This window comes from Passer domesticus, chromosome 1 (assembly GCF_036417665.1).
Source record: "Passer domesticus isolate bPasDom1 chromosome 1, bPasDom1.hap1, whole genome shotgun sequence".
Taxonomy (NCBI): domain Eukaryota; kingdom Metazoa; phylum Chordata; class Aves; order Passeriformes; family Passeridae; genus Passer; species Passer domesticus.
Window position 1 is genome coordinate 89714539 of NC_087474.1, and position 12865 is coordinate 89727403.

The 12865-nt window shown below is 37.6% G+C and overlaps 1 long non-coding RNA gene across 2 annotated transcripts in view; it reads left to right on the plus strand.

Moving 5' to 3' along the window:
- Window positions 1–12865, plus strand: part of LOC135305329 (uncharacterized) — a 71734-nt gene that overhangs the window by 33200 nt on the left and 25669 nt on the right. For both annotated transcript variants that reach the window (XR_010366554.1, XR_010366548.1), the window contains one exon: window positions 8842–8931. This is a non-coding gene — a long non-coding RNA (uncharacterized LOC135305329). The remainder of the gene's footprint in view (window positions 1–8841; window positions 8932–12865) is intronic.

The following is a 12865-nucleotide window of genomic DNA, read 5'->3' on the forward strand; positions in this document are numbered from 1 at the left end:
TTTAAGTGTATATGTTGATTAGGTGGTACTGGTATAATCCTTCCAATATTTATCCACACTTACTTTCTTCTACTTCTGTTTTACCTACTCATTCTTAAAGCAGAACACCTCTAGGAAAACAGCCTCCGTGGTAGATATTAAAAGGTCTGGTTACTTCAGGTGGCTATTTTGTATTACAGCAGGTATGGAATGCTAAATGAAAAAGAATTGGGCAAATAAAGAATAACATATTCTTGTAGCTATTAGTCATTCGGTACAGAAAACTATTTTTCAATTTCCATTTTGTGCTTTGAAAGAGGGGACAATTGATGGTAAGCAGTTTTTGACTGCATACATATGAAAATTTATTCTTCTCTCTTCTGTCTGACTAGTATCTGGAAAACTGTTATGTGCCCTCCATTTTCCTGGGAGTCTTGGAATCTTTCTTAGGCACTCTTTGAGAAGACTAAATTTTGTGTGTGGAGCAATTTCAGGATTACTTCAAGTTCCTCTAGTGCATCATTTGGAAACTAGGTGTGATAATTCCTCCAAAGCAAGAAAGTAATACAATATTGGTGAGAATTTAAAAATAAACCAATTCTTCATGTGAGTATATGTTGTGCTTCAGGGTTTCTTGGGATGATATTAACAGCATGACGCTAAACCCCAAATATTTAACCCAAGGGAGAGCTCTTTATTTCTGCCACTGTGCAAGGACATGAGTGATAATGCCTTGGGAAATTATCAGCCCAGTACCTATACTTTCCAGGGATCATAAGTTGTAATCATGTGTCTCTACTTATCTTCAGAAAAGAGGGGAAGAAACAATTTATTTGTCCTTTGGGTCTGTTTTCTCCAGGCACTCAAAATCATGCCTTTTTCGTGTATTCTGCTGACATAGCACATTAGCAGTATCTGGTGACATGACTAGATTTTTCTTTCCCTAAGTGCAGAAAGTATTGATATTGGGGGTTTATCTGATCTTCAGAAATTCATGCCTCTGAGGAGAATGGGCCACTGTGAGGAAAAAAATAGATCTAAAGTTGAAATGTTCATAAATAGTATATATTGTTAGAAAAATGTGGGGAAAATTAAATCAAAGAGAACTCATCTAAAAGTAATGTCTCCCATGAAGATGAAAACTTCTGCTGCCAAAGAAGGTACATACAGTAGTCAGAGCTGGAGCTATGGCCTCAGTATTGCACAGCCCCATCTTCTCATTCTCAGAAACCCACTCCTGAATATATCAAGGGCTACTGTTCTGTACTCTACTTGCTGTCCGATAACTTATTATGCTGTTGTATGTATGGTCTGTAAGGTTAAGTTCATGATCCTTTATAAAGTCACTCAGTTTTCCTTTAAAATCAGGCAGAAAATGGTGAAGCTTCACTTGTAACTCTGTATTTTACACAGGTTTCAATAATCCTTTTTATCAAAGGGTAATGTTTTATGTGTTGTATTTACAGCCACAGTTGTCCTCAGCTCTTCAGCACATGAATGAAATAGGAGAAAAGGTGATGTGGTATGTTTTATTTTGTGTCTAAAATCATCATTGTGGATTTTTGAGGTGTTGTAGTCAATGAGAATTGGAAATAGCTGTTGTATGGAATTAAAGGGATATGTACACAACAACCCCTGAAATACAGTGTTGTCTTGTCTCACAAATCAGGAGTATTGGTGACAAGCAACCACCGATATTCCCCAAACATCCCACTTGGAGGAATAAGCTCAGTTTACCTCTGGCTACACAGTATTGAGCAATATTTGAAAGCTGCACTCGAAGGTGGGTATCAGTAGAAAATGGACATAACATGAGAAAATACCTTTCTGAAGAACAGGTGGCAGCTGTTTTATTCTGATCACCCTAAGGTGCTGTTGAATGATTTCATTACCCATTTTAATGGTTAAATATAAATTTTTATAAGGTGGTGACAATAATCATCCAGCAGTTTGTCTCTACTGAAAATGTATATTAGAGAAGAACTTTGGAAGAAGACTCCTTTTTTTGAGTTCTCTGTCTCTGGACAATGCTGAACATCCTACCTCCTGTTCATCCATGCCCAAAACCTGTGTGAGTGAAATTTCAGTGCTACTGAAATCAAAGGCAAGACTAATCTTGATGGGAGAGTATGAGCCATGAGAATGTTGCCCTCTCCCACACCATCTGATAGACAAGTGAACTGTGGCAGGAGGGGATCAAACAGGGAATTTCATCCAAAAGCAGCGCAGAAATCAGTGTCTGTAATTGCAGAAACCACAGAAATCTCAGAGGGCCAGGATGTAAGCTGTGTACATTGAAAAAAAATGAGCTCAAAGTTATTAAGGCACGTTTACAACTCTGCATGTCCTTCTTGTACCAGTTTCCACCTAACTGACAACAGAAATCTAGTCTGAAAAGAGCAGCCAGAAGTGTTCATTTGTTTTGCAGTAATCTAGATTAAAAAAACCAAACCAAACAACCCAGAACTGTGTCACTACTCTGATATTCTTCTGACAACACAGATGATTCAGAGCTTCTGCCTAAATACTGAGGACAAGACAAAACTTCTTTAATTTCAGGCATCTAGTTGTGCAGTCTTCTGCACTTTAACTTCAGAGCTAGTTGTGCAGTCTCCCTTATGATTCATGGAGAGAAGAGTCCAGTGCTGGGGTATGACTCATGGTCAGGTGTGTATCCTAGGATGAGATAAACTACTTTGATGTGCCTGTGTCTGCTTATTGGCTATAAAGATGCCCTAGGCAGCTGTCTCAGATGTAATTTTGTGTTCAGTAGACTTCTAAAGGTGAACAAGAAGGAGTTGTATCCTTAAGCCTGACTTAAATCCATTTCTAAGTGCTTGCTGTGACCTTGTATTTGTGTTTTATCCTCATTTTTGTTGATTAGACCAGTATATTACATCAGAGCATGAGCACTTTACCCAGTAACTTTGGAAACAGCTTGAAATGCAACATAAATCTTGTGTGTTTTTGTATTGTTGTACTTTCCTCCTGCCACTGCAGTTTGTACGAAACAGAACATGACTTTAAATGTTTCAGTTTTCACTTGGCACTCTTGTAACACTCTAAATACTTCTAAGATTAGCATAGTAAGGATGCTCATACTGAGGTTTGCCATCCCAGGAATTGCACTGTACCACTGGATATTAATCACTACTGGATAGACGTATCTTAAGATCCTTCTGAATCCATTCATTCCTACAACCCTGCTTGCTGACATCTTTGAACTTAGTAACAATAGACTTTCTCTTGCATTATTTAGATGATTAATGAAAACCTCCAACAATACTGAGCAGACAAATGCGGAGTCTTGTTAACCATGTAGCAGCACTGTGACTATCAGTTTCACACCCTTTGCAGATTTTTGCTCTTTGTTGCCTCATATCCTTCTGAAAATTTCATATAAGATCCTCCTAAAATCTTTATAATTTGTAAATTCCATTGCCTTTCCACTATTCACAAGGCATAAAATTCTGCTAAAGATGCACATTACTTTAATTTCATGTGATTTATTCATAGAAGGAACCTGTCCTAGCTATGATTTATTTTTTGTGCCATCTTTGCACTTATGATATTTTTTATTCTCACACTTCTCTAAGAATTTTCCTTAATCAAAAGTTCCCCAAATCTTTCCTTACACCCTTTGTAAAGATATGTGATATGGGTTTTTTTTTCCCTAGATATTATGTTTTTTCCATGGGCTCCTAGAGATAGTAATTTAATTGTGGTACTTCAGCCAGGTTTTTAAGTATTTTTACATGAAATTTATCCAAACTGAACAGCCGGAGAATATTTAATTTAACTGAACTATTTAATCTCTCTTTAATATGAATTTCTAGGCTACTAATATAGCCTCTTCTAAAGCTGAGCAGTTATCATTAATAATATCTTTTTTCCTTTATGTTTTTTTTAGAAATTTCTCCTTTGTGGTGGTACCATATGTCAGTTATTTCCTGTCTTAAGAAATGAGCTCATGATATAACTATTTTCTTTTTTTTGTTGTTGTTTTTAATAATGAAGAAGGGAATAAACTGTTTACTGTGTCTGGAAAAGGTACAAATAGGCCTAAATTTCAGTAAGGAAAATTCAGATTAAATGTCGGTATTTTTTTTTTAATGATAAGGACACTGAAGACTGGAAAAGACTGTCTAGTGAGGCTCTGAAGATACCTCTCACTGTGTGTCTTTGAAAACAGGCTGGTCAAATTCTCTTCTCTTTTTTTCTTGTTGGTTTGGGGGTTTTTTGTTCTTTTGGGGTTTTTGTTTTGTTTTTGTAATGGCAGAGAAATGGACTATTTACTGAAGTTCTTTTTCTGGGGCTCTATGAAAGCTAATCTAATTTTTCTGGTGAAAAATCAAGCCGTAGATATTGTGAATACAAACTGGGAGATGTAGGTTGTTTTTGCTGCTTTGTATTCTTCAGACAACGCTGTGCAAAAATCAGCCAGTTTGTCCATCTGCCTCTCGTGTGACATTCCTCTGGCTGCTGAAGGCAATGTCAGGTTACATAACACAGACATTTCTGCTGGGGTGACCCATATATCCTAGAACTGATAGTATGAAACTACAGAAGAGTTGAGATCTGAGAAAGGACAGGAGAGTGAAGCCTACGAGAAAAGTGCAGACACTTGTAAAATGTTTATACCTGTGACTGTGACAGATTTGCTTTGGTTTCCACAAACCTCTTACATGAGACCTTTGCAGATCTCTTGAGTAGGAGGCAATGAAAAGATCACATTAGTGCCCTTTCAACCTTCCTTGTGCTATAAGCTAATAATGAAATTACATATTCCAGACATTTTAATGCAAATCTGCATGTTATCTCCAATACTTTTAATCTTGGCAAAGACTTCTGCAGTTATTGCTGCATGAAGTATTTCATTTTGGTAACACCTTCATTCTACAGCTTGATTATGTATGGATATACAAACCAACTCCCCAGGTCTGCCATGTTTCAGTTGATTTGGTTATAGAGAAAAACAGATTTTTAAAATTTATTTATTTTTTTAATCCATATTTTTGGTCATGGCACGTGAGACTGAAGCAGAGCTCTTCCTTGTGGATACCCACAGGGAAACTTGTGGAACTTTTTATAGTTTGTGACAATAAATTGTGACTCATCCTTGTGCAAACCCACAGTATGGAAGGAACTTAATTTCACTCTTTCAGAGTTTAGGCTTAATTACAGCCTTTCCAATATTTAGGACACAGGGAAAAGAACAATCAGGGCTGTGGCTGTGCTGAGCTGTTCACTTGAAAACACGGTAACAGTATTCCTCCCCATTCCACCTCTGCCATGGAACTCAGTATCTTTGCTTCACATGAGAACTGTGGCTCAACATGCTTGCTTTTAGTGACTGATATTGTTGCACTGGGAACTAGCCCGATGCATCTTCAAATGTCATTTAAAAATCTGGCATGCTTTTGTGTGTTTCAAATAGAAGAACTCCATGAGGAAAATTAAAACAAAGAAGAAAAAAACCTGGCATATGGGATGCCTGTCTCTCCTGTAAAACACTGAATTGTCAGGAAAAGACAATTATTTTTGTGTTATTTTGTATGACTCCTCATCATCTCTTGGAATACCTTTTCACAGACTTTAATCTTTTAGAAATTCAGTTGAATTCCTCTCATAATTAACTGTCAATCAATCATATAACGTGTCACAAAATTTATTTTTTTATGTTAAACCTATTTTGAAAAAAAGCGAATATTTGGGTACATGAGAGCACTAGGATTTATAACATTTAAATATTATCATAATACATATTTAAAAGATTTAAGTGGCCTTTCAATGGGGCACACATAAAAACTTTAAGTAAAGTCTGGATTGGGTAGAAAATTGGCTAAGTAAACATGTATGAGGTTAAAACCTGTTCCTAAACACAAATTTCACTTATTTCAGAAGTATCCACCATTATCATAACAATAGCTCACCATTCTGTGCTCTTAAGTATGATGTGATTATTTACTGCTTGAGTATTCAGAAACCACAGAGACTTGTTCTGCCTTTGAACAGACATTCACATCTTTATAATTTTCTGGGTCAGAGGGAAGAAGGACAGAGGGAAGAGTGAATAGAAGTATTTATTTTATGCAAGTCATCTGTAAACTCTGTCATGTAAATAAAATCTAGGACTCTTGAATTTTTTGAATGGTTATTTATCAGTGGCTTAATGGTGGCAGGACATGCCAACCCTTTTGAATCTTTTTGATGTGCAGAGTGGCTGTTTTGCCTAACAGTGTAATTTATTTGTTTATTTTAAATTTATTTTTAACCTATGACTATCATTGCAATGCTGCATTGTGTTTTTATTCCTATAAATACACTATGCATTTTTCCATAACAAAAGCATGTATATCAATTAAGATACTATCTTAGCACTGTATAGTTTGTAGTCTGAACATGTCTCTGGTTCATTTTGAGAACCAGCTCAGATTTGTGGATTTTCCTCAGTTCTCCAAGAGCTCAATCCAGATTGTATGTCTGTGCCACATGCACTGGTGGAACAGTAGTTGTACAAGAAGATAAATAGCAGAACCTATAAATTGGAAGCTGAGGGGAGAGTATCTCCAATTATTGTGGTCACTCTCTTCCAGTAAAGCAAAAAAGGATTGAGCCACACTCCAGAAACATTATTTTTGTGTGGACTGCTGAGAGTTTCAGGTTACATTTTTCTGCTTCCCTGTACACCTGGAGTGTGCCATGGCCCCAAGGACACTAATGGGCCTTCATGGCCCTGTCCAGTGTTGCTGTGCCTGAGCTGTCTTGTGTGTGGCCGTGCAGAATTCTGCCTTCTGCTATTCTCAATTTGTCACTTGGGTTTCCCAGCTTGACACCAGCCCTGATTTGCTGCCTTGCCCTTGTCTGGTGATTGCTGGTCTCCTGGTGAATCGTGCAGCTCTCACCCACCTCACTCTGCTTGTCCACTGTGGATCTGTGCCAGAGAGAGGGCAGAGCCTGCCTGTGCTGTTATCTTCCTGGCTCCTGGCTGCTTGTCCCTCATGGATCACTGCACAGCCCTCCCACCACTCCAGTGTGATCCCCACGTCCTGCAGGGGGCTATGGATAGAGTACAGGGGGCAGCTGTCAGCCCTGTTTAGTACCCTCTGCACCCAAACTAATCCCTGCTTCTTCAGCTCATTTTGGGTGAGATCAGGAGGATTTTTAAGTTGCCTGCATCCAACCTTTGCTGCCTTCCCAGTGCCCATCCCAGTGGATATTAGCTGCCCAGCAGAAATGACTTGCCAGTCCTAGATGGACCCTCTGCCATGCAGCTGCTCAGTGGCCCCATGCTCCAGGAGCCTGATATCCTGTGCAGTGCTTTAGAGCTGCTTTCTGGCACTGTATTCATGGAATTGTGTTTAAGGCTGTCTTCCTGGAGCTCTAGCAAGGGAGTCACTTGGCTGCTGACAGCATTTATGAAGCCGAATGTGGAACTCGTGTCTCTGTAATTGCTGGAAATTGTTGCTTTGCACCACAAGCCCCCATTTTTCACTTTGATGCAGGATTCCTTGCTCAGCTTGATAATATCATGATATATAATAGATATTATATGTCTATTATTATACATTATATATAATATATATTATATATCTTCATACATATGAAGGTAATTTCTTGTTTCCCAAAAGTGGTCTGTTTTTTCTTTCTCAATAATGGGACATTTGCTTTAAATGTTAAGCTATGAAGCAGAAAGTTAATTGTCTTTACATCTCTTCACTCATGGCTGATTTTATTCATAAACCTCTGTGATTTCTGTTCTTAATGTGCTTATTCCTAGCATAAAATAAAACTGTTTACTTTAGAAATGGTGTACTATGGATAAAGCTGTCCAGCCATTAAATTTGCTCAGATATAGCTGGCTTTAAACATAACAAACAAATATTGTGAAACTGTTATTACTTGATCAGACAGGAATATCTTAATTTTTAAGAAATCCACTAAGATAGAGACATTTGTTAAATGTCTTTCCATCCTTGAAAAAAAATTTTAGAAATTCATGTCTTGACTTATTTATGAATTAATTTCACTAATGCTGTTCTCTGTTTCTTTGAAAATTCTAAAAAGAGATTTACCTAAATGAGGAAAAGGAAGTTCCTTCTAGTACCATAGAGAATTTGAAAATAAGTGGTGAAACTTGAATTTATTCATTTTGGGAGCATATGGTAGTGCTTTACAAGCTAATTTGGTGTGCTAGGCAGACTTCCTTGGCATTTCCAAGAAATTAATAGCTTAAGACTGTGAGCTAGGATCAGATTCTATTGTGTTGTCATGGGACATTTTTTTACTTATTTTAGCCCAATATGGAAATATGAACATCTATTATCCAGCTGAGTCTGTGAGGGCCACTGAATGTGACATTGCATTGTTCACAAGGCTGATCAGTAATTATGGTTCACAATGAAGTGTTTCAAATTAAAAAGATACTGGTTCATCATTTTTACACTGCAGTTCTGTGTGGTGATAAAGTTTATTAATCCTTGAAAAAAATAGATTTAGACTGTGATTTTATTCCTATAAGAATCAAAGTTAACATTTCTCTGGAAGTTCATCCGGCCCCAGTAAATGGGTATGTGGGAGCATTCTTCATCACATGTTTGTGCAAAACTCTGTAGTGTGACATATTCTTAAATAATAAGTGCATACTGCAAGTGAATAACATTACATAAAATTCTGTGTTATGTTTTGTTAATATTAATATGTTCAACTTAGTCTGAGTTGGTTGTGTTTCAGAATTTCAGTCCAGTAACTGATTTTTAAAAATGTCAAGTAGTACATTCTGTGACTAATGCTGACTGTGGGTACTGTTGGGTTTGCTTGTTTGTTTGTATTCTAGCAGGTAACTCCTTATTTCTCCTGTAGGACTCTTGTTTCTCTAAGTGCTGAAGGAATTTGCTACCTCCAGTCCAGGACAGAGACTGAACATCTGCAATGAGGAGGAAGGAATTTACTGTATGTACCGTAATGTTCTGCATATGGAAAGGCACAAATCACCAAAAACATGTATTAGAAAATTACAAAAATATTGTTTATAGGTGACAGGACTGGAATCTGATTTGTCACGCTAAACAATACACTCTTCTGTTTTGATGATGGCCCTTAATGACATCCCTTTAAGTCTTGGTAGCCCCTACCTCAAATCACCTTCCTTAGTTGCACGGCAAATGTCATACATATGTTGTATTCTGTGTCTGTAGTATCAGGACAAAGACCTAGATTTTTTTTTTTTTTTTAATCTAAAATATTCTTGCTTGAAGACATGGATCACTGCATTTCTATAACAAAGTTGGGTTGAGAAAGACCAAAAAAGGCTTTTCGTTTGCTATCTGTCCTGTTTTTCTCTTTCACTAGGATTTAAGGGCAATGCACACAATTTAAAAGGTAACAATGTTGTCTGCAAGAAGCCTGATGACTTTGGCCATTAATAGCAGAGGGTGGAACAGGAACTTCCATCTGAGTTGCAAAATCTATAGCCATTCTGTGCCATGACGATTCTGCATTGGGCTCTCACTTTCTGTGTGAATGCTGATTGCCTGGTAGAATGTGCTTTTACCTTTGCCCATGTTAACAGGTACAGGTAAACTTTCTGGGAGTCTCCAGAAGTGGTAACTATTTATGGACTAAATTATCTTATGCTAGGATTGGAGTATGCTGCAGCTCACTAGGTGGGTATCATGCACTCTTGCCTGCTCACCTCAGATAGATTGTACCTTGACATCTCTTAACTCTTGCAGCCTTACGCCATAAATTCTGTGTCAGTTCCTGTCTGTTTCCTTTCCTCCCAGCATCTTGTCAAACTGTTCTATAAAAGGTTGTGGACTTTTGCTAATGGTCTGGCAATTCTTTCTATAAGGCATTGTCTTCTCAGTCAGCAGTTTTTAAATGCCAGCTTGTGGTTGCAGTGGACTCTCTGGCTTCTCATCCTTCAAGCAATTATCTCCTTCCCCTCACCTTTCCTGCAACCTCTTTCTACAGCTGGTTGATGACAGATCCTTCATGTCTACCAGTCTGGATTACTCTTCCAGTTTTCCAGACAATATATTTCTCCCATAATACATCCAGAAAATTGTTGCTGTTAACTAATAATACCTACATGACTGGCTCATTCTGAAACTTCTGACAGCATTTATTGTTGAAAATTCTCTATCCAGGACAAAAGAGCTGGCTTTATTTTTATACAGAAAAAATATATACATACATATATATATATATATGACATAAATACACAAAAATAGATAAATAGATAAAAGCTCTATCTATCATTCAGCTCTATCATCTTCATTCAAAATAACTTTTACAGCTTCTCCAAAAAGTCAGCATTTCTCTCTGAACTGTGAGAGCTCTGTATAGACATGGGATCAACTAAACCTCTGCGTTGTCATCTTCCTTACCTTAGAAATAATCGTGGAACCACTTTATTTTGTGGGAAGACTACATAGAAGTTTGTGAAACAGCTTCTCCCAGAACTGTTTTTGCTCAGTGCTACTGTCTGTACTCTTAGTTAACCTTCCTTCAGGATTTTATTTTTCAGATCAAAGTGAGAGGTGATTCAGGTAAATCTGCCTCTTTTTGCCAAATAATCTCTAGATCTGTTCATGCTGGACAAATATAGTGCACTTCCCAACTGTTTTATCAGTGAATTCGAGAACACTATGTCTAGAATTTCACTTTTGTCTTCATCTCTGAAATGACTTAAACAACTGATGTACGTTTTCTTAATAAAGAAGTGGGGATACTTTTTCAGAATAGGGAAAACTGGTGGTGCCACTACATTACTTGTTGAAAGGGATCATAACTTTATTTCTTCTCTGATATTGATGTGCACTTGTTGCCACACAAGTCTTGGATAAGAAACTTCTTCCCTCCAGTTGCATCTCTAGCAATGTACAGCAAGGTAGATGGCCTTTTCTGGCTGTGTGTGAGTGAATCAAGGGCAATTAATTCACAGTAGATTACCTAGTAATGGTAGGACTTTAGCTGCCAGCAAGTGGGTGTTAATTCTAGGCTGGTGTTGAAACTCTGCCACAGTCAGTGATGAAGATGAGCTGGTCAGCAGTGATTCATTTCACTGACATGTCTGCTCTAGGATGAGTGAGTTGCTGTCTGGAGCCCTCTGTCTGTGCTGCTTAGCCCCTGCTTGACTACAGAGGAACCCAGACACCTGCATTAGGAGATGAATTCCATGCTTGGAGTTCTGCTGGGAATGCACAGTCTTTCTGTCCTTCCTTCCAGGTCAGCTTCTGTATTTTCTTTGAGGGCTGCTTAACACAAAAATCAAAATAAAAATCCTCAAGCCAGGCAGAGAGCTACAGTTGCATTCCCAGAGTTGTGGTTGTTTTGGAATACTCTGAGATGGTAATCACGCTATTGCTTAGCAAACTAGAGTGGTGTAGAGCTCCCACTTTCTGAACTTGTTCAAGCTGTGGCATGAATGATTTACCAACAAGACAGCTGGTGTGGGAAAGGCTGCTGCACAGACCTGGGACACTTCTGGACATGCAGTTACTCTTCCTGGATTTGAGATCAGAGACTGAAGTGCACGTAGTGTTTAGATGCCTTGGAGATTAGGTGTCAACTGAGTGGAAATGAGAGAAGGCACAATTCTGCTTTCAGTTTTGCTTTAGTCCCATTTCATGTACCTACATATTTTTTATTTACCTCCAGAAATACAAATCTGCAGTGAGTAGATTTGTTATGAAGCATTTCAATACCTTTCTGAAATGTGTTCTGCGTTTTTTCCAGTGTGAAAGCTTTATAATTTTTTCAAAGTTATGTTACACAGTTACTTCAGAAAGTATTTCTTCAGCCTGATGCAATACTGAATAGTGAAAAACAAGGGATCTTTAAATCTTCTTTCATTTCAATTTTATAGTGAGTAAAACTGTGTACTCCTAGTGCACTCATAGTGCACTTTTTCTTTCAGTTCTCTTGTTCTCACTGCTGCCCTTCATGGGCTTTTTCCTTTCTTGTGCTGCTGTCACATGTCACATTCTCTACTTATTTATTTATTTTTATATAGTTTTTTAAATTATTTGGCTGATATTTGCCTTTCAAGCTTTTAATTAACGTTCCACTTGTGTGTTGCTCTTAGAACCTTTTTTTTTTTTTTTTTGCCTGGAGGGAGCTATAGCTCATTTATTGTCATTTTCTTACTATTTTTTCCTTCAGAAGGTTATTTCTCCAAAAAAACAAAGACATGTGTTTGCATGTATTGCTATTGACATTATTCAATCTAGTGGGCATTATTATTGTCAACTATTGATTAAATCCTCTTTGTAAATGGTCCTTCTGGATATATGTGGCATGACGATGTACTAACTGATGCAGATTTTGATCCTTAATACTGCTTGCTCTGTTCAGATGACTTAGATCATCATAATTTTTTAAGTGATTAATTGAATTAAATAATTTACAATTGTATGCCATCAGCAATTTTTTTCTGCCTTGCTGTTTGGCCTATTTTTTGCTGTGTATTATAGCTGTAATCACCAAAACACCTACTGAGATGATAGATGGGCATGAGACCTGAGTCACCCTACGGGAAATAATTGTTGGATATTTTTTTCTTCTGGATTTCTTTTTGTGTTAGATTTGGGTTTTGTTCCTACATTTTGTTTTCTTTTTGTCCTGGTAGATATAACTGGTTATGCATCGTGGGCAGTATCTTGCCCAAGGCTGATTTACATTTGGGAATGGGATTATTGTCTGTTTCTGGGCAGAAGGGCTTCTGCTTGACAATAGCTGATGTCCTGGTAGTCAATTCCAGCTCCTTTCTACAGACAACCTTAATGTGGAAAAGAGGCCATGGCAGTTTTGAGTGTATGGCTTCTCTGATAAACACACATTTAGTTTAGCTTTACAAAAATACACTTGGATGTATAAACTA